General features: G+C 42.0%; 22 non-coding genes across 22 annotated transcripts; all 22 read left to right on the forward strand.

Annotated features, from left to right (window-relative positions):
* The first annotated feature begins 1,001 nt into the window (after positions 1-1,001).
* On the forward strand, positions 1,002-1,083 carry trnal-aag (transfer RNA leucine (anticodon AAG)). The gene has a single exon. It is a non-coding gene; the product is annotated as a tRNA-Leu (tRNA).
* Positions 1,084-1,535: 452 nt separating this feature from the next.
* Positions 1,536-1,617, forward strand: trnal-uaa (transfer RNA leucine (anticodon UAA)). The gene has a single exon. It is a non-coding gene; the product is annotated as a tRNA-Leu (tRNA).
* A 673-nt stretch (positions 1,618-2,290) lies between these two features.
* trnal-aag (transfer RNA leucine (anticodon AAG)) lies at positions 2,291-2,372 on the forward strand. Its single transcript has one exon. It is a non-coding gene; the product is annotated as a tRNA-Leu (tRNA).
* Positions 2,373-3,573: 1,201 nt separating this feature from the next.
* trnal-aag (transfer RNA leucine (anticodon AAG)) lies at positions 3,574-3,655 on the forward strand. The gene has a single exon. It is a non-coding gene; the product is annotated as a tRNA-Leu (tRNA).
* Positions 3,656-4,856: 1,201 nt separating this feature from the next.
* On the forward strand, positions 4,857-4,938 carry trnal-aag (transfer RNA leucine (anticodon AAG)). Its single transcript has one exon. It is a non-coding gene; the product is annotated as a tRNA-Leu (tRNA).
* Positions 4,939-6,139: 1,201 nt separating this feature from the next.
* Positions 6,140-6,221, forward strand: trnal-aag (transfer RNA leucine (anticodon AAG)). Its single transcript has one exon. It is a non-coding gene; the product is annotated as a tRNA-Leu (tRNA).
* Positions 6,222-7,422: 1,201 nt separating this feature from the next.
* Positions 7,423-7,504, forward strand: trnal-aag (transfer RNA leucine (anticodon AAG)). Its single transcript has one exon. It is a non-coding gene; the product is annotated as a tRNA-Leu (tRNA).
* A 1,201-nt stretch (positions 7,505-8,705) lies between these two features.
* trnal-aag (transfer RNA leucine (anticodon AAG)) lies at positions 8,706-8,787 on the forward strand. The gene has a single exon. It is a non-coding gene; the product is annotated as a tRNA-Leu (tRNA).
* Positions 8,788-9,988: 1,201 nt separating this feature from the next.
* Positions 9,989-10,070, forward strand: trnal-aag (transfer RNA leucine (anticodon AAG)). Its single transcript has one exon. It is a non-coding gene; the product is annotated as a tRNA-Leu (tRNA).
* Positions 10,071-11,017: 947 nt separating this feature from the next.
* On the forward strand, positions 11,018-11,089 carry trnai-uau (transfer RNA isoleucine (anticodon UAU)). The gene has a single exon. It is a non-coding gene; the product is annotated as a tRNA-Ile (tRNA).
* Positions 11,090-11,805: 716 nt separating this feature from the next.
* Positions 11,806-11,887, forward strand: trnai-uau (transfer RNA isoleucine (anticodon UAU)). The gene has a single exon. It is a non-coding gene; the product is annotated as a tRNA-Ile (tRNA).
* Positions 11,888-12,560: 673 nt separating this feature from the next.
* On the forward strand, positions 12,561-12,642 carry trnal-aag (transfer RNA leucine (anticodon AAG)). Its single transcript has one exon. It is a non-coding gene; the product is annotated as a tRNA-Leu (tRNA).
* A 1,201-nt stretch (positions 12,643-13,843) lies between these two features.
* trnal-aag (transfer RNA leucine (anticodon AAG)) lies at positions 13,844-13,925 on the forward strand. The gene has a single exon. It is a non-coding gene; the product is annotated as a tRNA-Leu (tRNA).
* Positions 13,926-14,377: 452 nt separating this feature from the next.
* Positions 14,378-14,459, forward strand: trnal-uaa (transfer RNA leucine (anticodon UAA)). Its single transcript has one exon. It is a non-coding gene; the product is annotated as a tRNA-Leu (tRNA).
* A 673-nt stretch (positions 14,460-15,132) lies between these two features.
* On the forward strand, positions 15,133-15,214 carry trnal-aag (transfer RNA leucine (anticodon AAG)). The gene has a single exon. It is a non-coding gene; the product is annotated as a tRNA-Leu (tRNA).
* Positions 15,215-16,153: 939 nt separating this feature from the next.
* Positions 16,154-16,225, forward strand: trnai-uau (transfer RNA isoleucine (anticodon UAU)). The gene has a single exon. It is a non-coding gene; the product is annotated as a tRNA-Ile (tRNA).
* A 182-nt stretch (positions 16,226-16,407) lies between these two features.
* Positions 16,408-16,489, forward strand: trnal-aag (transfer RNA leucine (anticodon AAG)). The gene has a single exon. It is a non-coding gene; the product is annotated as a tRNA-Leu (tRNA).
* A 452-nt stretch (positions 16,490-16,941) lies between these two features.
* trnal-uaa (transfer RNA leucine (anticodon UAA)) lies at positions 16,942-17,023 on the forward strand. The gene has a single exon. It is a non-coding gene; the product is annotated as a tRNA-Leu (tRNA).
* Positions 17,024-17,696: 673 nt separating this feature from the next.
* On the forward strand, positions 17,697-17,778 carry trnal-aag (transfer RNA leucine (anticodon AAG)). Its single transcript has one exon. It is a non-coding gene; the product is annotated as a tRNA-Leu (tRNA).
* Positions 17,779-18,979: 1,201 nt separating this feature from the next.
* trnal-aag (transfer RNA leucine (anticodon AAG)) lies at positions 18,980-19,061 on the forward strand. Its single transcript has one exon. It is a non-coding gene; the product is annotated as a tRNA-Leu (tRNA).
* A 452-nt stretch (positions 19,062-19,513) lies between these two features.
* Positions 19,514-19,595, forward strand: trnal-uaa (transfer RNA leucine (anticodon UAA)). Its single transcript has one exon. It is a non-coding gene; the product is annotated as a tRNA-Leu (tRNA).
* Positions 19,596-20,268: 673 nt separating this feature from the next.
* On the forward strand, positions 20,269-20,350 carry trnal-aag (transfer RNA leucine (anticodon AAG)). Its single transcript has one exon. It is a non-coding gene; the product is annotated as a tRNA-Leu (tRNA).
* The last annotated feature ends 162 nt before the right edge of the window (positions 20,351-20,512 follow it).

Raw genomic sequence — 20,512 nt, forward strand, 5'->3', positions numbered from 1 at the left:
TAAACTTGAAACAGGCATTCGCAGTGCAATGGAAAACCTTGCTAACGGTCAATGTCTTATTCATTTCAGTTTGCAAACACTTGTCAAAGTGAGGTCAACTGTTAAATGTTGCTCCTGTGACTGATTGTTCTAAACTATTTAGTTGGCTTCTCTGATTGCTCTTTGTGGAACTATGAACATTGACAGTTGACTAATTAGCTTAGAGTGTTTTCAGAACAACTGGGCGGAGCAGGAGCAATTCCCTAAAAACAAGGTAGTGTGGCCGAGTGGTCGAAGGCGCTGGTTTTAAGCTCCAGTCTCTGTGGAGGCGTGGGTTCAAATCCTGCCATTCTTTCTGGACTTTACTTTAAGATTATTGGAAGAAATGCATACACATACCCATTGTTGTGTTTGTGCATCTTCACTTAAGTTAATGTGTGTGCCCAGTAAGTGCTCATTGTAATTACTTCACGGCAGAGTGGTTCAATGCTTACTTCTATCCATACTCACATTGTCATGTTCTCAAATGCCTAGGCATTCATTCCAACTAGTGTGTTCGTGAAATATCTTGTGTCTGCATTGCTTAAGTGGACACTTTCAAGATTCTTATTTGGAATTGGGGAAATCACTAGAAACAAGTTCGCTGCAACATCCAAGAAATGCATATTTTTGTAACCAGTCAGCTGCTGAAATATTGGTTCCCACTGATTCCCAAAGATTTCCACGACAACTAAAACATATTTACAAGTCCCACTCCCCAAAAAAGCAAGCAGAGTGGCGCAGCGGAAGCGTGCTGGGCCCATAACCCAGATGTCGATGGATCGAAACCATCCTCTGCTATTTGTAAATGCTTTAGATAAGGTGAATTTGTCTATACTTTCAATCCATTCTCATAATTCAATGTTTTCAGTTGACTAAGCAGCCATTGCCCCAAGTGTATGAAGGAAATGTTTTCTCCCTTCAGTGCTGCAGTGGACATCAAATATTCGTCTCAAGAAGCTGATGCAAATGTAGCATTTACGGGTAGTGTGGCCGAGTGGTCAAAGGCGCTGGATTAAGGCTCCAGTCTCTCAGGAGGCGTGGGTTCAAATCCCACCACTGCCATTAACAATGAAAGGTACCTGGTAAAGCCAAAGATGTGATTCTCTGACCTCATACTGACTTGCATGCATTGCTAAGTGAACTTGTGTGAAGCAACAATCATTAGCAGAAGGATGAGTGGTGATTCCATGCTGGATCTACCCTTTCCATCATACTCAAGTTGCCATGCTTTTAGATAACTAATCAATCATTGCCCAAAGTGTTAAACTTGAAACAGGCATTCGCAGTGCAATGGAAAACCTTGCTAACGGTCAATGTCTTATTCATTTCAGTTTGCAAACACTTGTCAAAGTGAGGTCAACTGTTAAATGTTGCTCCTGTGACTGATTGTTCTAAACTATTTAGTTGGCTTCTCTGATTGCTCTTTGTGGAACTATGAACATTGACAGTTGACTAATTAGCTTAGAGTGTTTTCAGAACAACTGGGCGGAGCAGGAGCAATTCCTTAAAAACAAGGTAGTGTGGCCGAGTGGTCGAAGGCGCTGGTTTTAAGCTCCAGTCTCTGTGGAGGCGTGGGTTCAAATCCCTCCACTGCCATTCTTTCTGGACTTTACTTTAAGATTATTGGAAGAAATGCATACACATACCCATTGTTGTGTTTGTGCATCTTCACTTAAGTTAATGTGTGTGCCCAGTAAGTGCTCATTGTAATTACTTCACGGCAGAGTGGTTCAATGCTTACTTCTATCCATACTCACATTGTCATGTTCTCAAATGCCTAGGCATTCATTCCAACTAGTGTGTTCGTGAAATATCTTGTGTCTGCATTGCTTAAGTGGACACTTTCAAGATTCTTATTTGGAATTGGGGAAATCACTAGAAACAAGTTCGCTGCAACATCCAAGAAATGCATATTTTTGTAACCAGTCAGCTGCTGAAATATTGGTTCCCACTGATTCCCAAAGATTTCCACGACAACTAAAACATATTTACAAGTCCCACTCCCCAAAAAAGCAAGCAGAGTGGCGCAGCGGAAGCGTGCTGGGCCCATAACCCAGATGTCGATGGATCGAAACCAGCCTCTGCTATTTGTAAATGCTTTAGATAAGGTGAATTTGTCTATACTTTCAATCCATTCTCATAATTCAATGTTTTCAGTTGACTAAGCAGCCATTGCCCCAAGTGTATGAAGGAAATGTTTTCTCCCTTCAGTGCTGCAGTGGACATCAAATATTCGTCTCAAGAAGCTGATGCAAATGTAGCATTTACAGGTAGTGTGGCCGAGTGGTCAAAGGCGCTGGATTAAGGCTCCAGTCTCTCAGGAGGCGTGGGTTCAAATCCCACCACTGCCATTAACAATGAAAGGTACCTGGTAAAGCCAAAGATGTGATTCTCTGACCTCATACTGACTTGCATGCATTGCTAAGTGAACTTGTGTGAAGCAACAATCATTAGCAGAAGGATGAGTGGTGATTCCATGCTGGATCTACCCTTTCCATCATACTCAAGTTGCCATGCTTTTAGATAACTAATCAATCATTGCCCAAAGTGTTAAACTTGAAACAGGCATTCGCAGTGCAATGGAAAACCTTGCTAACGGTCAATGTCTTATTCATTTCAGTTTGCAAACACTTGTCAAAGTGAGGTCAACTGTTAAATGTTGCTCCTGTGACTGATTGTTCTAAACTATTTAGTTGGCTTCTCTGATTGCTCTTTGTGGAACTATGAACATTGACAGTTGACTAATTAGCTTAGAGTGTTTTCAGAACAACTGGGCGGAGCAGGAGCAATTCCCTAAAAACAAGGTAGTGTGGCCGAGTGGTCGAAGGCGCTGGATTTAGGCTCCAGTCTCTGTGGAGGCGTGGGTTCAAATCCTGCCATTCTTTCTGGACTTTACTTTAAGATTATTGGAAGAAATGCATACACATACCCATTGTTGTGTTTGTGCATCTTCACTTAAGTTAATGTGTGTGCCCAGTAAGTGCTCATTGTAATTACTTCACGGCAGAGTGGTTCAATGCTTACTTCTATCCATACTCACATTGTCATGTTCTCAAATGCCTAGGCATTCATTCCAACTAGTGTGTTCGTGAAATATCTTGTGTCTGCATTGCTTAAGTGGACACTTTCAAGATTCTTATTTGGAATTGGGGAAATCACTAGAAACAAGTTCGCTGCAACATCCAAGAAATGCATATTTTTGTAACCAGTCAGCTGCTGAAATATTGGTTCCCACTGACTCCCAAAGATTTCCACGACAACTAAAACATATTTACAAGTCCCACTCCCCAAAAAAGCAAGCAGAGTGGCGCAGCGGAAGCGTGCTGGGCCCATAACCCAGATGTCGATGGATCGAAACCATCCTCTGCTATTTGTAAATGCTTTAGATAAGGTGAATTTGTCTATACTTTCAATCCATTCTCATAATTCAATGTTTTCAGTTGACTAAGCAGCCATTGCCCCAAGTGTATGAAGGAAATGTTTTCTCCCTTCAGTGCTGCAGTGGACATCAAATATTCGTCTCAAGAAGCTGATGCAAATGTAGCATTTACAGGTAGTGTGGCCGAGTGGTCAAAGGCGCTGGATTAAGGCTCCAGTCTCTCAGGAGGCGTGGGTTCAAATCCCACCACTGCCATTAACAATGAAAGGTACCTGGTAAAGCCAAAGATGTGATTCTCTGACCTCATACTGACTTGCATGCATTGCTAAGTGAACTTGTGTGAAGCAACAATCATTAGCAGAAGGATGAGTGGTGATTCCATGCTGGATCTACCCTTTCCATCATACTCAAGTTGCCATGCTTTTAGATAACTAATCAATCATTGCCCAAAGTGTTAAACTTGAAACAGGCATTCGCAGTGCAATGGAAAACCTTGCTAACGGTCAATGTCTTATTCATTTCAGTTTGCAAACACTTGTCAAAGTGAGGTCAACTGTTAAATGTTGCTCCTGTGACTGATTGTTCTAAACTATTTAGTTGGCTTCTCTGATTGCTCTTTGTGGAACTATGAACATTGACAGTTGACTAATTAGCTTAGAGTGTTTTCAGAACAACTGGGCGGAGCAGGAGCAATTCCCTAAAAACAAGGTAGTGTGGCCGAGTGGTCGAAGGCGCTGGATTTAGGCTCCAGTCTCTGTGGAGGCGTGGGTTCAAATCCTGCCATTCTTTCTGGACTTTACTTTAAGATTATTGGAAGAAATGCATACACATACCCATTGTTGTGTTTGTGCATCTTCACTTAAGTTAATGTGTGTGCCCAGTAAGTGCTCATTGTAATTACTTCACGGCAGAGTGGTTCAATGCTTACTTCTATCCATACTCACATTGTCATGTTCTCAAATGCCTAGGCATTCATTCCAACTAGTGTGTTCGTGAAATATCTTGTGTCTGCATTGCTTAAGTGGACACTTTCAAGATTCTTATTTGGAATTGGGGAAATCACTAGAAACAAGTTCGCTGCAACATCCAACAAATGCATATTTTTGTAACCAGTCAGCTGCTGAAATATTGGTTCCCACTGATTCCCAAAGATTTCCACGACAACTAAAACATATTTACAAGTCCCACTCCCCAAAAAAGCCAGCAGAGTGGCGCAGCGGAAGCGTGCTGGGCCCATAACCCAGATGTCGATGGATCGAAACCATCCTCTGCTATTTGTAAGTGCTTTAGATAAGGTGAATTTGTCTATACTTTCAATCCATTCTCATAATTCAATGTTTTCAGTTGACTAAGCAGCCATTGCCCCAAGTGTATGAAGGAAATGTTTTCTCCCTTCAGTGCTGCAGTGGACATCAAATATTCGTCTCAAGAAGCTGATGCAAATGTAGCATTTACAGGTAGTGTGGCCGAGTGGTCAAAGGCGCTGGATTAAGGCTCCAGTCTCTCAGGAGGCGTGGGTTCAAATCCCACCACTGCCATTAACAATGAAAGGTACCTGGTAAAGCCAAAGATGTGATTCTCTGACCTCATACTGACTTGCATGCATTGCTAAGTGAACTTGTGTGAAGCAACAATCATTAGCAGAAGGATGAGTGGTGATTCCATGCTGGATCTACCCTTTCCATCATACTCAAGTTGCCATGCTTTTAGATAACTAATCAATCATTGCCCAAAGTGTTAAACTTGAAACAGGCATTCGCAGTGCAATGGAAAACCTTGCTAACGGTCAATGTCTTATTCATTTCAGTTTGCAAACACTTGTCAAAGTGAGGTCAACTGTTAAATGTTGCTCCTGTGACTGATTGTTCTAAACTATTTAGTTGGCTTCTCTGATTGCTCTTTGTGGAACTATGAACATTGACAGTTGACTAATTAGCTTAGAGTGTTTTCAGAACAACTGGGCGGAGCAGGAGCAATTCCCTAAAAACAAGGTAGTGTGGCCGAGTGGTCGAAGGCGCTGGATTTAGGCTCCAGTCTCTGTGGAGGCGTGGGTTCAAATCCTGCCATTCTTTCTGGACTTTACTTTAAGATTATTGGAAGAAATGCATACACATACCCATTGTTGTGTTTGTGCATCTTCACTTAAGTTAATGTGTGTGCCCAGTAAGTGCTCATTGTAATTACTTCACGGCAGAGTGGTTCAATGCTTACTTCTATCCATACTCACATTGTCATGTTCTCAAATGCCTAGGCATTCATTCCAACTAGTGTGTTCGTGAAATATCTTGTGTCTGCATTGCTTAAGTGGACACTTTCAAGATTCTTATTTGGAATTGGGGAAATCACTAGAAACAAGTTCGCTGCAACATCCAACAAATGCATATTTTTGTAACCAGTCAGCTGCTGAAATATTGGTTCCCACTGATTCCCAAAGATTTCCACGACAACTAAAACATATTTACAAGTCCCACTCCCCAAAAAAGCAAGCAGAGTGGCGCAGCGGAAGCGTGCTGGGCCCATAACCCAGATGTCGATGGATCGAAACCATCCTCTGCTATTTGTAAATGCTTTAGATAAGGTGAATTTGTCTATACTTTCAATCCATTCTCATAATTCAATGTTTTCAGTTGACTAAGCAGCCATTGCCCCAAGTGTATGAAGGAAATGTTTTCTCCCTTCAGTGCTGCAGTGGACATCAAATATTCGTCTCAAGAAGCTGATGCAAATGTAGCATTTACAGGTAGTGTGGCCGAGTGGTCAAAGGCGCTGGATTAAGGCTCCAGTCTCTCAGGAGGCGTGGGTTCAAATCCCACCACTGCCATTAACAATGAAAGGTACCTGGTAAAGCCAAAGATGTGATTCTCTGACCTCATACTGACTTGCATGCATTGCTAAGTGAACTTGTGTGAAGCAACAATCATTAGCAGAAGGATGAGTGGTGATTCCATGCTGGATCTACCCTTTCCATCATACTCAAGTTGCCATGCTTTTAGATAACTAATCAATCATTGCCCAAAGTGTTAAACTTGAAACAGGCATTCGCAGTGCAATGGAAAACCTTGCTAACGGTCAATGTCTTATTCATTTCAGTTTGCAAACACTTGTCAAAGTGAGGTCAACTGTTAAATGTTGCTCCTGTGACTGATTGTTCTAAACTATTTAGTTGGCTTCTCTGATTGCTCTTTGTGGAACTATGAACATTGACAGTTGACTAATTAGCTTAGAGTGTTTTCAGAACAACTGGGCGGAGCAGGAGCAATTCCCTAAAAACAAGGTAGTGTGGCCGAGTGGTCGAAGGCGCTGGATTTAGGCTCCAATCTCTGTGGAGGCGTGGGTTCAAATCCTGCCATTCTTTCTGGACTTTACTTTAAGATTATTGGAAGAAATGCATACACATACCCATTGTTGTGTTTGTGCATCTTCACTTAAGTTAATGTGTGTGCCCAGTAAGTGCTCATTGTAATTACTTCACGGCAGAGTGGTTCAATGCTTACTTCTATCCATACTCACATTGTCATGTTCTCAAATGCCTAGGCATTCATTCCAACTAGTGTGTTCGTGAAATATCTTGTGTCTGCATTGCTTAAGTGGACACTTTCAAGATTCTTATTTGGAATTGGGGAAATCACTAGAAACAAGTTCGCTGCAACATCCAAGAAATGCATATTTTTGTAACCAGTCAGCTGCTGAAATATTGGTTCCCACTGATTCCCAAAGATTTCCACGACAACTAAAACATATTTACAAGTCCCACTCCCCAAAAAAGCAAGCAGAGTGGCGCAGCGGAAGCGTGCTGGGCCCATAACCCAGATGTCGATGGATCGAAACCATCCTCTGCTATTTGTAAATGCTTTAGATAAGGTGAATTTGTCTATACTTTCAATCCATTCTCATAATTCAATGTTTTCAGTTGACTAAGCAGCCATTGCCCCAAGTGTATGAAGGAAATGTTTTCTCCCTTCAGTGCTGCAGTGGACATCAAATATTCGTCTCAAGAAGCTGATGCAAATGTAGCATTTACAGGTAGTGTGGCCGAGTGGTCAAAGGCGCTGGATTAAGGCTCCAGTCTCTCAGGAGGCGTGGGTTCAAATCCCACCACTGCCATTAACAATGAAAGGTACCTGGTAAAGCCAAAGATGTGATTCTCTGACCTCATACTGACTTGCATGCATTGCTAAGTGAACTTGTGTGAAGCAACAATCATTAGCAGAAGGATGAGTGGTGATTCCATGCTGGATCTACCCTTTCCATCATACTCAAGTTGCCATGCTTTTAGATAACTAATCAATCATTGCCCAAAGTGTTAAACTTGAAACAGGCATTCGCAGTGCAATGGAAAACCTTGCTAACGGTCAATGTCTTATTCATTTCAGTTTGCAAACACTTGTCAAAGTGAGGTCAACTGTTAAATGTTGCTCCTGTGACTGATTGTTCTAAACTATTTAGTTGGCTTCTCTGATTGCTCTTTGTGGAACTATGAACATTGACAGTTGACTAATTAGCTTAGAGTGTTTTCAGAACAACTGGGCGGAGCAGGAGCAATTCCCTAAAAACAAGGTAGTGTGGCCGAGTGGTCGAAGGCGCTGGATTTAGGCTCCAGTCTCTGTGGAGGCGTGGGTTCAAATCCTGCCATTCTTTCTGGACTTTACTTTAAGATTATTGGAAGAAATGCATACACATACCCATTGTTGTGTTTGTGCATCTTCACTTAAGTTAATGTGTGTGCCCAGTAAGTGCTCATTGTAATTACTTCACGGCAGAGTGGTTCAATGCTTACTTCTATCCATACTCACATTGTCATGTTCTCAAATGCCTAGGCATTCATTCCAACTAGTGTGTTCGTGAAATATCTTGTGTCTGCATTGCTTAAGTGGACACTTTCAAGATTCTTGTTTGGAATTGGGGAAATCACTAGAAACAAGTTCGCTGCAACATCCAAGAAATGCATATTTTTGTAACCAGTCAGCTGCTGAAATATTGGTTCCCACTGATTCCCAAAGATTTCCACGACAACTAAAACATATTTACAAGTCCCACTCCCCAAAAAAGCAAGCAGAGTGGCGCAGCGGAAGCGTGCTGGGCCCATAACCCAGATGTCGATGGATCGAAACCATCCTCTGCTATTTGTAAATGCTTTAGATAAGGTGAATTTGTCTATACTTTCAATCCATTCTCATAATTCAATGTTTTCAGTTGACTAAGCAGCCATTGCCCCAAGTGTATGAAGGAAATGTTTTCTCCCTTCAGTGCTGCAGTGGACATCAAATATTCGTCTCAAGAAGCTGATGCAAATGTAGCATTTACAGGTAGTGTGGCCGAGTGGTCAAAGGCGCTGGATTAAGGCTCCAGTCTCTCAGGAGGCGTGGGTTCAAATCCCACCACTGCCATTAACAATGAAAGGTACCTGGTAAAGCCAAAGATGTGATTCTCTGACCTCATACTGACTTGCATGCATTGCTAAGTGAACTTGTGTGAAGCAACAATCATTAGCAGAAGGATGAGTGGTGATTCCATGCTGGATCTACCCTTTCCATCATACTCAAGTTGCCATGCTTTTAGATAACTAATCAATCATTGCCCAAAGTGTTAAACTTGAAACAGGCATTCGCAGTGCAATGGAAAACCTTGCTAACGGTCAATGTCTTATTCATTTCAGTTTGCAAACACTTGTCAAAGTGAGGTCAACTGTTAAATGTTGCTCCTGTGACTGATTGTTCTAAACTATTTAGTTGGCTTCTCTGATTGCTCTTTGTGGAACTATGAACATTGACAGTTGACTAATTAGCTTAGAGTGTTTTCAGAACAACTGGGCGGAGCAGGAGCAATTCCCTAAAAACAAGGTAGTGTGGCCGAGTGGTCGAAGGCGCTGGTTTTAAGCTCCAGTCTCTGTGGAGGCGTGGGTTCAAATCCCGCCATTCTTTCTGGACTTTACTTTAAGATTATTGGAAGAAATGCATACACATACCCATTGTTGTGTTTGTGCATCTTCACTTAAGTTAATGTGTGTGCCCAGTAAGTGCTCATTGTAATTACTTCACGGCAGAGTGGTTCAATGCTTACTTCTATCCATACTCACGTTGTCATGTTCTCAAATGCCTAGGCATTCATTCCAACTAGTGTGTTCGTGAAATATCTTGTGTCTGCATTGCTTAAGTGGACACTTTCAAGATTCTTATTTGGAATTGGGGAAATCACTAGAAACAAGTTCGCTGCAACATCCAAGAAATGCATATTTTTGTAACCAGTCAGCTGCTGAAATATTGGTTCCCACTGATTCCCAAAGATTTCCACGACAATTAAAACATATTTACAAGTCCCACTCCCCAAAAAAGCAAGCAGAGTGGCGCAGCGGAAGCGTGCTGGGCCCATAACCCAGATGTCGATGGATCGAAACCATCCTCTGCTATTTGTAAATGCTTTAGATAAGGTGAATTTGTCTATACTTTCAATCCATTCTCATAATTCAATGTTTTCAGTTGACTAAGCAGCCATTGCCCCAAGTGTATGAAGGAAATGTTTTCTCCCTTCAGTGCTGCAGTGGACATCAAATATTCGTCTCAAGAAGCTGATGCAAATGTAGCATTTACAGGTAGTGTGGCCGAGTGGTCAAAGGCGCTGGATTAAGGCTCCAGTCTCTCAGGAGGCGTGGGTTCAAATCCCACCACTGCCATTAACAATGAAAGGTACCTGGTAAAGCCAAAGATGTGATTCTCTGACCTCATACTGACTTGCATGCATTGCTAAGTGAACTTGTGTGAAGCAACAATCATTAGCAGAAGGATGAGTGGTGATTCCATGCTGGATCTACCCTTTCCATCATACTCAAGTTGCCATGCTTTTAGATAACTAATCAATCATTGCCCAAAGTGTTAAACTTGAAACAGGCATTCGCAGTGCAATGGAAAACCTTGCTAACGGTCAATGTCTTATTCATTTCAGTTTGCAAACACTTGTCAAAGTGAGGTCAACTGATAAATGTTGCTCCTGTGACTGATTGTTCTAAACTATTTAGTTGGCTTCTCTGATTGCTCTTTGTGGAACTATGAACATTGACAGTTGACTAATTAGCTTAGAGTGTTTTCAGAACAACTGGGCGGAGCAGGAGCAATTCCCTAAAAACAAGGTAGTGTGGCCGAGTGGTCGAAGGCGCTGGATTTAGGCTCCAGTCTCTGTGGAGGCGTGGGTTCAAATCCTGCCATTCTTTCTGGACTTTACTTTAAGATTATTGGAAGAAATGCATACACATACCCATTGTTGTGTTTGTGCATCTTCACTTAAGTTAATGTGTGTGCCCAGTAAGTGCTCATTGTAATTACTTCACGGCAGAGTGGTTCAATGCTTACTTCTATCCATACTCACATTGTCATGTTCTCAAATGCCTAGGCATTCATTCCAACTAGTGTGTTCGTGAAATATCTTGTGTCTGCATTGCTTAAGTGGACACTTTCAAGATTCTTATTTGGAATTGGGGAAATCACTAGAAACAAGTTCGCTGCAACATCCAAGAAATGCATATTTTTGTAACCAGTCAGCTGCTGAAATATTGGTTCCCACTGATTCCCAAAGATTTCCACGACAACTAAAACATATTTACAAGTCCCACTCCCCAAAAAAGCAAGCAGAGTGGCGCAGCGGAAGCGTGCTGGGCCTATAACCCAGATGTCGATGGATCGAAACCATCCTCTGCTATTTGTAAATGCTTTAGATAAGGTGAATTTGTCTATACTTTCAATCCATTCTCATAATTCAATGTTTTCAGTTGACTAAGCAGCCATTGCCCCAAGTGTATGAAGGAAATGTTTTCTCCCTTCAGTGCTGCAGTGGACATCAAATATTCGTCTCAAGAAGCTGATGCAAATGTAGCATTTACAGGTAGTGTGGCCGAGTGGTCAAAGGCACTGGATTAAGGCTCCAGTCTCTCAGGAGGCGTGGGTTCAAATCCCACCACTGCCATTAACAATGAAAGGTACCTGGTAAAGCCAAAGATGTGATTCTCTGACCTCATACTGACTTGCATGCATTGCTAAGTGAACTTGTGTGAAGCAACAATCATTAGCAGAAGGATGAGTGGTGATTCCATGCTGGATCTACCCTTTCCATCATACTCAAGTTGCCATGCTTTTAGATAACTAATCAATCATTGCCCAAAGTGTTAAACTTGAAACAGGCATTCACAGTGCAATGGAAAACCTTGCTAACGGTCAATGTCTTATTCATTTCAGTTTGCAAACACTTGTCAAAGTGAGGTCAACTGTTAAATGTTGCTCCTGTGACTGATTGTTCTAAACTATTTAGTTGGCTTCTCTGATTGCTCTTTGTGGAACTATGAACATTGACAGTTGACTAATTAGCTTAGAGTGTTTTCAGAACAACTGGGCGGAGCAGGAGCAATTCCCTAAAAACAAGGTAGTGTGGCCGAGTGGTCGAAGGCGCTGGTTTTATGCTCCAGTCTCTGTGGAGGCGTGGGTTCAAATCCCACCACTGCCATTCTTTCTGGACTTTACTTTAAGATTATTGGAAGAAATGCATACACATACCCATTGTTGTGTTTGTGCATCTTCACTTAAGTTAATGTGTGTGCCCAGTAAGTGCTCATTGTAATTACTTCACGGCAGAGTGGTTCAATGCTTACTTCTATCCATACTCACATTGTCATGTTCTCAAATGCCTAGGCATTCATTCCAACTAGTGTGTTCGTGAAATATCTTGTGTCTGCATTGCTTAAGTGGACACTTTCAAGATTCTTATTTGGAATTGGGGAAATCACTAGAAACAAGTTCGCTGCAACATCCAACAAATGCATATTTTTGTAACCAGTCAGCTGCTGAAATATTGGTTCCCACTGATTCCCAAAGATTTCCACGACAACTAAAACATATTTACAAGTCCCACTCCCCAAAAAAGCAAGCAGAGTGGCGCAGCGGAAGCGTGCTGGGCCCATAACCCAGATGTCGATGGATCGAAACCATCCTCTGCTATTTGTAAGTGCTTTAGATAAGGTGAATTTGTCTATACTTTCAATCCATTCTCATAATTCAATGTTTTCAGTTGACTAAGCAGCCATTGCCCCAAATGTATGAAGGAAATGTTTTCTCCCTTCAGTGCTGCAGTGGACATCAAATATTCGTCTCAAGAAGCTGATGCAAATGTAGCATTTACAGGTAGTGTGGCCGAGTGGTCAAAGGCGCTGGATTAAGGCTCCAGTCTCTCAGGAGGCGTGGGTTCAAATCCCACCACTGCCATTAACAATGAAAGGTACCTGGTAAAGCCAAAGATGTGATTCTCTGACCTCATACTGACTTGCATGCATTGCTAAGTGAACTTGTGTGAAGCAACAATCATTAGCAGAAGGATGAGTGGTGATTCCATGCTGGATCTACCCTTTCCATCATACTCAAGTTGCCATGCTTTTAGATAACTAATCAATCATTGCCCAAAGTGTTAAACTTGAAACAGGCATTCGCAGTGCAATGGAAAACCTTGCTAACGGTCAATGTCTTATTCATTTCAGTTTGCAAACACTTGTCAAAGTGAGGTCAACTGTTAAATGTTGCTCCTGTGACTGATTGTTCTAAACTATTTAGTTGGCTTCTCTGATTGCGCTTTGTGGAACTATGAACATTGACAGTTGACTAATTAGCTTAGAGTGTTTTCAGAACAACTGGGCGGAGCAGGAGCAATTCCCTAAAAACAAGGTAGTGTGGCCGAGTGGTCGAAGGCGCTGGTTTTAAGCTCCAGTCTCTGTGGAGGCGTGGGTTCAAATCCCGCCATTCTTTCTGGACTTTACTTTAAGATTATTGGAAGAAATGCATACACATACCCATTGTTGTGTTTGTGCATCTTCACTTAAGTTAATGTGTGTGCCCAGTAAGTGCTCATTGTAATTACTTCACGGCAGAGTGGTTCAATGCTTACTTCTATCCATACTCACATTGTCATGTTCTCAAATGCCTAGGCATTCATTCCAACTAGTGTGTTCGTGAAATATCTTGTGTCTGCATTGCTTAAGTGGACACTTTCAAGATTCTTATTTGGAATTGGGGAAATCACTAGAAACAAGTTCGCTGCAACATCCAACAAATGCATATTTTTGTAACCAGTCAGCTGCTGAAATATTGGTTCCCACTGATTCCCAAAGATTTCCACGACAACTAAAATATATTTACAAGTCCCACTCCCCAAAAAAGCAAGCAGAGTGGCGCAGCGGAAGCGTGCTGGGCCCATAACCCAGATGTCGATGGATCGAAACCATCCTCTGCTATTTGTAAGTGCTTTAGATAAGGTGAATTTGTCTATACTTTCAATCCATTCTCATAATTCAATGTTTTCAGTTGACTAAGCAGCCATTGCCCCAAGTGTATGAAGGAAATGTTTTCTCCCTTCAGTGCTGCAGTGGACATCAAATATTCGTCTCAAGAAGCTGATGCAAATGTAGCATTTACAGGTAGTGTGGCCGAGTGGTCAAAGGCGCTGGATTAAGGCTCCAGTCTCTCAGGAGGCGTGGGTTCAAATCCCACCACTGCCATTAACAATGAAAGGTACCTGGTAAAGCCAAAGATGTGATTCTCTGACCTCATACTGACTTGCATGCATTGCTAAGTGAACTTGTGTGAAGCAACAATCATTAGCAGAAGGATGAGTGGTGATTCCATGCTGGATCTACCCTTTCCATCATACTCAAGTTGCCATGCTTTTAGATAACTAATCAATCATTGCCCAAAGTGTTAAACTTGAAACAGGCATTCGCAGTGCAATGGAAAACCTTGCTAACGGTCAATGTCTTATTCATTTCAGTTTGCAAACACTTGTCAAAGTGAGGTCAACTGTTAAATGTTGCTCCTGTGACTGATTGTTCTAAACTATTTAGTTGGCTTCTCTGATTGCTCTTTGTGGAACTATGAACATTGACAGTTGACTAATTAGCTTAGAGTGTTTTCAGAACAACTGGGCGGAGCAGGAGCAATTCCTTAAAAACAAGGTAGTGTGGCCGAGTGGTCGAAGGCGCCGGTTTTAAGCTCCAGTCTCTGTGGAGGCGTGGGTTCAAATCCCTCCACTGCCATTCTTTCTGGACTTTACTTTAAGATTATTGGAAGAAATGCATACACATACCCATTGTTGTGTTTGTGCATCTTCACTTAAGTTAATGTGTGTGCCCAGTAAGTGCTCATTGTAATTACTTCACGGCAGAGTGGTTCAATGCTTACTTCTATCCATACTCACATTGTCATGTTCTCAAATGCCTAGGCATTCATTCCAACTAGTGTGTTCGTGAAATATCTTGTGTCTGCATTGCTTAAGTGGACACTTTCAAGATTCTTATTTGGAATTGGGGAAATCACTAGAAACAAGTTCGCTGCAACATCCAACAAATGCATATTTTTGTAACCAGTCAGCTGCTGAAATATTGGTTCCCACTGATTCCCAAAGATTTCCACGACAACTAAAACATATTTACAAGTCCCACTCCCCAAAAAAGCAAGCAGAGTGGCGCAGCGGAAGCGTGCTAGGCCCATAACCCAGATGTCGATGGATCGAAACCATCCTCTGCTATTTGTAAATGCTTTAGATAAGGTGAATTTGTCTATACTTTCAATCCATTCTCATAATTCAATGTTTTCAGTTGACTAAGCAGCCATTGCCCCAAGTGTATGAAGGAAATGTTTTCTCCCTTCAGTGCTGCAGTGGACATCAAATATTCGTCTCAAGAAGCTGATGCAAATGTAGCATCTACAGGTAGTGTGGCCGAGTGGTCAAAGGCGCTGGATTAAGGCTCCAGTCTCTCAGGAGGCGTGGGTTCAAATCCCACCACTGCCATTAACAATGAAAGGTACCTGGTAAAGCCAAAGATGTGATTCTCTGACCTCATACTGACTTGCATGCGTTGCTAAGTGAACTTGTGTGAAGCAACAATCATTAGCAGAAGGATGAGTTGTGATTCCATGCTGGATCTACCCTTTCCATCATACTCAAGTTGCCATGCTTTTAGATAACTAATCAATCATTGCCCAAAGTGTTAAACTTGAAACAGGCATTCGCAGTGCAATGGAAAACCTTGCTAACGGTCAATGTCTTATTCATTTCAGTTTGCAAACACTTGTCAAAGTGAGGTCAACTGATAAATGTTGCTCCTGTGACTGATTGTTCTAAACTATTTAGTTGGCTTCTCTGATTGCTCTTTGTGGAACTATGAACATTGACAGTTGACTAATTAGCTTAGAGTGTTTTCAGAACAACTGGGCGGAGCAGGAGCAATTCCCTAAAAACAAGGTAGTGTGGTCGAAGGCGCTGGATTTAGGCTCCAGTCTCTGTGGAGGCGTGGGTTCAAATCCTGCCATTCTTTCTGGACTTTACTTTAAGATTATTGGAAGAAATGCATACACATACCCATTGTTGTGTTTGTGCATCTTCACTTAAGTTAATGTGTGTGCCCAGTAAGTGCTCATTGTAATTACTTCACGGCAGAGTGGTTCAATGCTTACTTCTATCCATACTCACATTGTCATGTTCTCAAATGCCTAGGCATTCATTCCAACTAGTGTGTTCGTGAAATATCTTGTGTCTGCATTGCTTAAGTGGACACTTTCAAGATTCTTATTTGGAATTGGGGAAATCACTAGAAACAAGTTCGCTGCAACATCCAAGAAATGCATATTTTTGTAACCAGTCAGCTGCTGAAATATTGGTTCCCACTGATTCCCAAAGATTTCCACGACAACTAAAACATATTTACAAGTCCCACTCCCCAAAAAAGCAAGCAGAGTGGCGCAGCGGAAGCGTGCTGGGCCTATAACCCAGATGTCGATGGATCGAAACCATCCTCTGCTATTTGTAAATGCTTTAGATAAGGTGAATTTGTCTATACTTTCAATCCATTCTCATAATTCAATGTTTTCAGTTGACTAAGCAGCCATTGCCCCAAGTGTATGAAGGAAATGTTTTCTCCCTTCAGTGCTGCAGTGGACATCAAATATTCGTCTCAAGAAGCTGATGCAAATGTAGCATTTACAGGTAGTGTGGCCGAGTGGTCAAAGGCGCTGGATTAAGGCTCCAGTCTCTCAGGAGGCGTGGGTTCAAATCCCACCACTGCCATTAACAATGAAAGGTACCTGCTAAAGCCAAAGATGTGATTCTCTGACCTCATACTGACTTGCATGCATTGCTAAGTGAACTTGTGTGAAGCAACAATCATTAGCAGAAGGATGAGTGGTGATTCCATGCTGGATCTACCCTTTCCATCATACTCAAGTTGCCATGCTTTTAGATAACTAATCAATCATTGCCCAAAGTGTTAAACTTGAAACAGGCATTCGCAGTGCAATGGAAAACCTTGCTAACGGTCAATGTCTTATTCATTTCAGTTTGCAAACACTTGTCAAAGTGAGGTCAACTGTTAAATGTTGCTCCTGTGACTGATTGTTCTAAACTATTTAGTTGGCTTCTCTGATTGCTCTTTGTGGAACTATGAACATTGACAGTTGACTAATTAGCTTAGAGTGTTTTCAGAACAACTGGGCGGAGCAGGAGCAATTCCCTAAAAACAAGGTAGTGTGGCCGAGTGGTCGAAGGCGCCGGTTTTAAGCTCCAGTCTCTGTGGAGGCGTGGGTTCAAATCCCACCACTGCCATTCTTTCTGGACTTTACTTTAAGATTATTGGAAGAAATGCATACACATACCCATTGTTGTGTTTGTGCATCTTCACTTAAGTTAATGTGTGTGCCCAGTAAGTGCTCATTGTAATTACTTCACGGCAGAGTGGTTCAATGCTTACTTCTATCCATACTCACATTGTCATGTTCTCAAATGCCTAGGCATTCATTCCAACTAGTGTGTTCGTGAAATATCTTGTGTCTGCATTGCTTAAGTGGACACTTTCAAGATTCTTATTTGGAATTGGGGAAATCACTAGAAACAAGTTCGCTGCAACATCCAAGAAATGCATATTTTTGTAACCAGTCAGCTGCTGAAATATTGGTTCCCACTGATTCCCAAAGATTTCCACGACAACTAAAACATATTTACAAGTCCCACTCCCCAAAAAAGCAAGCAGAGTGGCGCAGCGGAAGCGTGCTAGGCCCATAACCCAGATGTCGATGGATCGAAACCATCCTCTGCTATTTGTAAATGCTTTAGATAAGGTGAATTTGTCTATACTTTCAATCCATTCTCATAATTCAATGTTTTCAGTTGACTAAGCAGCCATTGCCCCAAGTGTATGAAGGAAATGTTTTCTCCCTTCAGTGCTGCAGTGGACATCAAATATTCGTCTCAAGAAGCTGATGCAAATGTAGCATCTACAGGTAGTGTGGCCGAGTGGTCAAAGGCGCTGGATTAAGGCTCCAGTCTCTCAGGAGGCGTGGGTTCAAATCCCACCACTGCCATTAACAATGAAAGGTACCTGGTAAAGCCAAAGATGTGATTCTCTGACCTCATACTGACTTGCATGCGTTGCTAAGTGAACTTGTGTGAAGCAACAATCATTAGCAGAAGGATGAGTGGTGATTCCATGCTGGATCTACCCTTTCCATCATACTCAAGTTGCCATGCTTTTAGATAACTAATCAATCATTGCCCAAAGTGTTAAACTTGAAACAGGCATTCGCAGTGCAATGGAAAACCTTGCTAACGGTCAATGTCTTATTCATTTCAGTTTGCAAACACTTGTCAAAGTGAGGTCAACTGATAAATGTTGCTCCTGTGACTGATTGTTCTAAACTATTTAGTTGGCTTCTCTGATTGCTCTTTGTGGAACTATGAACATTGACAGTTGACTAATTAGCTTAGAGTGTTTTCAGAACAACTGGGCGGAGCAGGAGCAATTCCCTAAAAACAAGGTAGTGTGGCCGAGTGGTCGAAGGCGCTGGATTTAGGCTCCAGTCTCTGTGGAGGCGTGGGTTCAAATCCTGCCATTCTTTCTGGACTTTACTTTAAGATTATTGGAAGAAATGCATACACATACCCATTGTTGTGTTTGTGCATCTTCACTTAAGTTAATGTGTGTGCCCAGTAAGTGCTCATTGTAATTACTTCACGGCAGAGTGGTTCAATGCTTACTTCTATCCATACTCACATTGTCATGTTCTCAAATGCCTAGGCATTCATTCCAACTAGTGTGTTCGTGAAATATCTTGTGTCTGCATTGCTTAAGTGGACACTTTCAAGATTCTTATTTGGAATTGGGGAAATCACTAGAAACAAGTTCGCTGCAACATCCAACAAATGCATATTTTTGTAACCAGTCAGCTGCTGAAATATTGGTTCCCACTGATTCCCAAAGATTTCCACGACAACTAAAACATATTTACAAGTCCCACTCCCCAAAAAAGCAAGCAGAGTGGCGCAGCGGAAGCGTGCTGGGCCCATAACCCAGATGTCGATGGATCGAAACCATCCTCTGCTATTTGTAAGTGCTTTAGATAAGGTGAATTTGTCTATACTTTCAATCCATTCTCATAATTCAATGTTTTCAGTTGACTAAGCAGCCATTGCCCCAAGTGTATGAAGGAAATGTTTTCTCCCTTCAGTGCTGCAGTGGACATCAAATATTCGTCTCAAGAAGCTGATGCAAATGTAGCATTTACAGGTAGTGTGGCCGAGTGGTCAAAGGCGCTGGATTAAGGCTCCAGTCTCTCAGGAGGCGTGGGTTCAAATCCCACCACTGCCATTAACAATGAAAGGTACCTGGTAAAGCCAAAGATGTGATTCTCTGACCTCATACTGACTTGCATGCATTGCTAAGTGAACTTGTGTGAAGCAACAATCATTAGCAGAAGGATGAGTGGTGATTCCATGCTGGATCTACCCTTTCCATCATACTCAAGTTGCCATGCTTTTAGATAACTAATCAATCATTGCCCAAAGTGTTAAACTTGAAACAGGCATTCGCAGTGCAATGGAAAACCTTGCTAACGGTCAATGTCTTATTCATTTCAGTTTGCAAACACTTGTCAAAGTGAGGTCAACTGTTAAATGTTGCTCCTGTGACTGATTGTTCTAAACTATTTAGTTGGCTTCTCTGATTGCTCTTTGTGGAACTATGAACATTGACAGTTGACTAATTAGCTTAGAGTGTTTTCAGAACAACTGGGCGGAGCAGGAGCAATTCCTTAAAAACAAGGTAGTGTGGCCGAGTGGTCGAAGGCGCTGGTTTTAAGCTCCAGTCTCTGTGGAGGCGTGGGTTCAAATCCCTCCACTGCCATTCTTTCTGGACTTTACTTTAAGATTATTGGAAGAAATGCATACACATACCCATTGTTGTGTTTGTGCATCTTCACTTAAGTTAATGTGTGTGCCCAGTAAGTGCTCATTGTAATTACTTCACGGCAGAGTGGTTCAATGCTTACTTCTATCCATACTCACATTGTCATGTTCTCAAATGCCTAGGCATTCATTCCAACTAGTGTGTTCGTGAAATATCTTGTGTCTGCATTGCTTAAGTGGACACTTTCAAGATTCTTATTTGGAATTGGGGAAATCACTAGAAACAAGTTCGCTGCAACATCCAAGAAATGCATATTTTTGTAACCAGTCAGCTGCTGAAATATTGGTTCCCACTGATTCCCAAAGATTTCCACGACAACTAAAACATATTTACAAGTCCCACTCCCCAAAAAAGCAAGCAGAGTGGCGCAGCGGAAGCGTGCTGGGCCCATAACCCAGATGTCGATGGATCGAAACCATCCTCTGCTATTTGTAAATGCTTTAGATAAGGTGAATTTGTCTATACTTTCAATCCATTCTCATAATTCAATGTTTTCAGTTGACTAAGCAGCCATTGCCCCAAGTGTATGAAGGAAATGTTTTCTCCCTTCAGTGCTGCAGTGGACATCAAATATTCGTCTCAAGAAGCTGATGCAAATGTAGCATCTACAGGTAGTGTGGCCGAGTGGTCAAAGGCGCTGGATTAAGGCTCCAGTCTCTCAGGAGGCGTGGGTTCAAATCCCACCACTGCCATTAACAATGAAAGGTACCTGGTAAAGCCAAAGATGTGATTCTCTGACCTCATACTGACTTGCATGCGTTGGTAAGTGAACTTGTGTGAAGCAACAATCATTAGCAGAAGGATGAGTGGTGATTCCATGCTGGATCTACCCTTTCCATCATACTCAAGTTGCC

Source organism: Anarhichas minor, unplaced genomic scaffold, assembly GCF_050575085.1.
Source record: "Anarhichas minor isolate MPS153535 unplaced genomic scaffold, ASM5057508v1 ptg000028l, whole genome shotgun sequence".
Lineage (NCBI taxonomy): Eukaryota > Metazoa > Chordata > Actinopteri > Perciformes > Anarhichadidae > Anarhichas > Anarhichas minor.